The sequence below is a fragment of the Hyaena hyaena genome, unplaced genomic scaffold, assembly GCF_003009895.1.
Source record: "Hyaena hyaena isolate Hyena2069 unplaced genomic scaffold, ASM300989v1 scaffold_118, whole genome shotgun sequence".
NCBI lineage: Eukaryota > Metazoa > Chordata > Mammalia > Carnivora > Hyaenidae > Hyaena > Hyaena hyaena.
The window spans coordinates 2,275,103-2,279,915 of NW_024080751.1; positions in this window are offsets into that span (position 1 = coordinate 2,275,103).

Below are 4,813 nucleotides of genomic sequence, written 5' to 3' on the forward strand. Positions count from 1 at the left end.
CCCCACCCTGACTCCGCCCCCGCACCAGGACCTATGCCATCGGCCCCCACCCTGACTCCGCCTCCACAAGGTTCTCCTTAGAGCGGCTTCAGGCATCCGTGTCTCTACCTGCTGTTCAGAACTTTCTACCCCCACGTCTCTGCGTGGCTGGCTTCTGCTCCGCAGGCCTCCTGCTGGGGGAGGCGCTAAGGACCCCGCCCCGCGCAGGCCTGCTGGCGCACCTCCCGCTAGGCCAGGACCGCTTGCTTGCGTCGCTCCGGCTTGGCTACGGTGCGCGTCGGGGCAGGCGCAGCGCTCTGACCGGTGCCCTGCGCTCTCCCAGCGCCCGGGCCCGTGCGTGCCCCGCCCAGCACTGAACAGACACGCAGGAAAGGGGCGGGCAAGGTGGGTCTCCTGGAACTTAACCTTGGAAGAGCGAGGAGGTCCCTCGAGGCTGCACCCACCCGAACCCTTGCCTACGCCTGGAAGAAGGATGCCAGAGGCTTTTCTGCTCTTTCTTCTGGAAAACTCCAGGACAGAGGCATGGGAGCTGGGGGCAGAGGAGGCGCTTCAGCAGAACAAGCCCGTGACAGGAGGTTCGGAAGGCGGGCTGGCGGCCGTGGTGTAAGCAGGGCGATGGAAACCAGTGTCAGAGGGGAGGGAAATAGATGGTGCTAGATTTAAGGGAAGGAGAGCGAGGCGGGGGGTTCTTGGAAATAGGAGCAGACCAAGAGCCGCGATAAAACGCAGCAGAGACCAGGAACACGGAAGGCATGTGACCGTGGGTTTTACGTGTCAAATCGGTGCCTGGGCTGTGACACTGCGCTGGATGACACCCCAAGGGCTTCAGCTCCACCCCTCCCCCAGCGTTCCTGGGGACACAGCTGCCGCCTGCTGAGTGGCTTTCTGGATCCTTCCAGGTTACAGTCAGCTGGGCTTTGTTACCCAGCTTTGGGGGGTCAGTGCCCATCACCTCCCGGGCATAGGACACGGCCGCCGGGAGGTGGCTGACCCTTCGGGCAGTGGCCGGAGGTCCCGCCCCATTCACTCATGCTCCCAGCATGCCGCTCTGCTGAGTGTGGGGCTGGAGACCCTCATCCCTGTCTTGAAGAAGCAAACCCGCGCTTTGCCTTCCTGGCGGCACCCCCTTCTCCTTTCGCTTTCCGGATCTGGGGTTGAAGCTCTACCAGGAAAAAGCCTCAGAGGCGAATGGAGGAAGGCTCCTTTCTAAAACCATGACCCTCACCCGTTAGAGATTCACTGCTTTGGGATAAGGCAGGGATTCTCAAAGTCCAGGTGAGCAACAGGACCCCCCGACAAGCATCTTAAGACTATGGAAGCTTGGACCCCAGCCCAGCCCTGCAGATTCAGGCTCAGTGAATTTTGGTTAGTGTCTGAGCAACTCTCTTCTAGGGGGTTCCCAGGTGACTCAGAATGCACCCCAGTGGCTGAGGCATTGAGTCACCTCCAAAGCCTTCCATCTTGAATGTTCTATTGTGACAATGTTTGATACCTCTCCAGTAAGCGGGCTGCCTTGGGTTGGGCAAACAAATTCCTCTTTTGACGGCCAAAACCGTGGCGGGAGGCCAGGGTGGCGGTGATATCCATGTCCCGGTGGGGGATGAGAGTTGGATTCTCCGGACAGCCGCAGGGCCCTCGAGGCTGCTGGGCGCTGCGTGTGGAAAGGAGACCCTTGAAGAGAGGCCGTGGGGTGGAGATGTGGTCGTCCAGTCTACTCAACAGGCCATCCAGCTCTCAAGCTAAACGCTTGTGGAACTGATGATTCCTACGAACAAGATTCCCCCTTTAGCAAATGTCCTAGACCTGGCTCTCCTGCTGCAGAAGAGGCGAGTCCCAGGTGAATGAGTGGAGGCGGGTGCTGGGGCACTGGGGAGGCGGTGGGAGGGCGCGAAATAACCCACTGGGTGCAAGAGCCCTCTGCCCCAAGGCTGCAGAAAGGACGGTCCCCAGGGCCCCCACGGAAGGTCTCCAGCCAAGGCTGGTGCCGTAGAGCAGCTTTGAGCTGCTTGCCAGGGGATCGTGGGGACACCCGGGCCGCACCTTGTCTCGCCAGCAGGGTCCAGGCACCAACCCAGCCACTCACTGCAGTCCTCACCCCCTCCCCGCTCCGGAAGTGGGCCTGGCAGCATCAGCCTCAAGGCACTAGTGAGAAGACGCCAGCACTTCCCCGGGGCTGGGACGCGGGCGCCATCGGCCCCTGTGCTCAGGGTCCTGGGGCTGTTGTTCCAGGATGGCGCCGACGGGGTCCCGGGGGTTCCCGTGACACATGCATCCACCCTTACATGTCATGCGAGTACCTGCACTGCCCTCAGACCCCCTGTGCTCTGCCAGCCCATCCTTGCCACCCCAGGCCCCTGCAACCGCTGGCCTTTCCAGTCTCCATGGTTTTGCCTTTTCCAGAACATCATACAGTCAGAGCTGCACGGGTGCATCCTGTTCACATTGACTTCTCTCACTTGGCGATGTGCACTGAAGATTCATGTCTTTTTAGCACCGAATTACGTTCCGTTGTCTGGATGGGCATTTATTTATCCATTGACCTATTTAAGGAAAATTTGTTTGCTTCCATATGCCTGTTTCTTAAATGTTTATTTTTAATATTTTTAGTTTTTTTAATGTTCATTTATTTTTGAGAGAGAGAGAGAGAGAGCACGCACGTGCATGAGTGGGGGAGGAGCAGAGAGACAGGGAGCCACAGAATCCCAAGCAGCCTCCGGGTTCTGATCTGTCAGCACAGAGCCCCACGCTGGGCTTGAGCCATGAACGGTGAGATCATGACCTGAGCCGAAATTGGACTCTCAACAGACTGAGCCACCCAGGCACCCCCTATGCCTGTGTTTTTAAACAGTGAAGACCACAGGCTCTTGCCCTAGATGAATTTCAGGTAAGTCAGTGGCCTCTCCCCTGACTTCTGTGGTCCTTCTTCTTTTTTTTTTTTAATATAATTTATTGTCAAGGTGGCTAACATATAAGCATGTGTGGTGTGCTCTTGGTTTTGGGGGTAGATTCCCGGGATTCATTGCTTATGTACAACACCCAGTGCTCATCCCAACAGGTGCCCTCCTCAGTGCCCACCCCCCAGTTTCCCCTCCCCCACCAATCCTCAGTTTGTTCTCTGTATTTAAGAGTCTCTCGTGGTTTGCCTCCCTCCCTCTTTGTAATTATATTTCCCCTTCCCCATGGTCTTCTGTTAAGTTTATCATGTTCCACACATGAGTGAAAACATATATCTGCCTTTCTCTGGCTGACTTGTTTCACTCAGCATAATTCCCTCCAGTTCCATCCATGTTGTTGCAAATGGCAGGATTTCATTCTTTCTTATGGCCAAGTAGCCCTGGATCCCAACCTGGGAGCCTCCAGCCCAGGCCCCATCAGGTGGGTTGGGTTAGTGCCCCAGCCTCTGGCCACGAGCTGGGGGTGGGCCCGTCCAGGCGGGAGTCCCCCCCCCGCCCCCCGCCATGCTGCAGCCCACTGGCGGTCCTGGCTCCGTGCCAGCGGTCTCTCTCTCCTCTAAATCCTGGAGAGCACCTTTCACAACACAGATTGTTAGACGCCAATTAACCAAGTTGCCCTCACTCTCTCCCTCTTAGGTACTTAAGATTCTGGAATTGGCAAGGATGAAGCACTCCGCATTTATAAATTGTCTCCTGCTTTTTGGGATCTCAATGACTATTATGATTGTTCTCCCTTTCATTTATAAATTATTGCTGGGAAGGCACATTCTCAACAAATACTCATTGCTCTTAAGAGATAATCATCTGCGCCGAGTGCCTCAGCCTTCTCCATGCAGGAGCCAGTTTTTGCACTTGAGAGTCAGTGTTGATAAGAATGTAGCAGAAGGTGCCAGAAGAATTTGGCAGCTGGAGGAGAGCAGGCTGGTGTCGCTGGGCGGCTCTGGCTCACGTGGTCCAAAAGCTCCTCCCCAGGTTGAACCGAGAAAGAAGAGCCACCTTCCCCATGGACCGTATTCACGGGCCCAGGACAGAGCTTTTGTGTGCACTCTGCTTTATTTTCACACCCGTTTTCAAAAGTGGGGCCCACTGCTATCACCATCCGCTCCGGAATAATCGAGGCTTGTGCAAGAGGCAGCCACTGGGCCTGCACTGGAGTGAGAACGGCAGATTCTCTGGTGGCCCTTCCCACCGGTAGCGGGGGCTCCGTGTCCTCCGGGAGTCTGGGCTGGCCTCAGTGACTTGCTTGGCCAAGTGTGATAGAACTGACATTTGGGGAGAGAGACTAGGTCACAGGAGGCCATGAGGGAGGGCGTGTCTCCCCTCGTGGCGTCCTCACCTGGCCCCTGAGCGGCCAGGTGCACCACTCACCACCCGAGGCCACCGTGCGGGGACGGCCGGGTGCAGGGTGACTTTCGCTGTCATTGCCACATGACCGCCGTGTGAGTGGAGCTCTCCAGGACCCTCCAGACCCTTGAGTACCACTGAGTCACCCTGACTGACCTCTCTGGAACAGAAGAACCACCCGGCTGAGTCCTGTCCAAATTCCTGACCCACAAAACTGTGAGATGCAACTTGGAAGACACCAAGTTGTGGGACAGTTTGGTATATGGATAGATGACTAACTGTTACATTGAGCAGCTCAGGAGGCAGCGTGGTCTCAGACCCCACACAACTGTGTCCGGAACCTGCGCCCTTAGTTAGTCACAGTTAAGACACAGGAAGGAAGCCCCTTCTGGCTTCTGTGGTGCCTTTGACACCGATGAGCTGCTCTGGGCAGCCATTTGGTTTTGCGGGGGCGAGAAGTTGCGTGTTCCCACAGGTGCACCCCCACCTCGGGGAGCAGCCAATCGAGGCAGCTG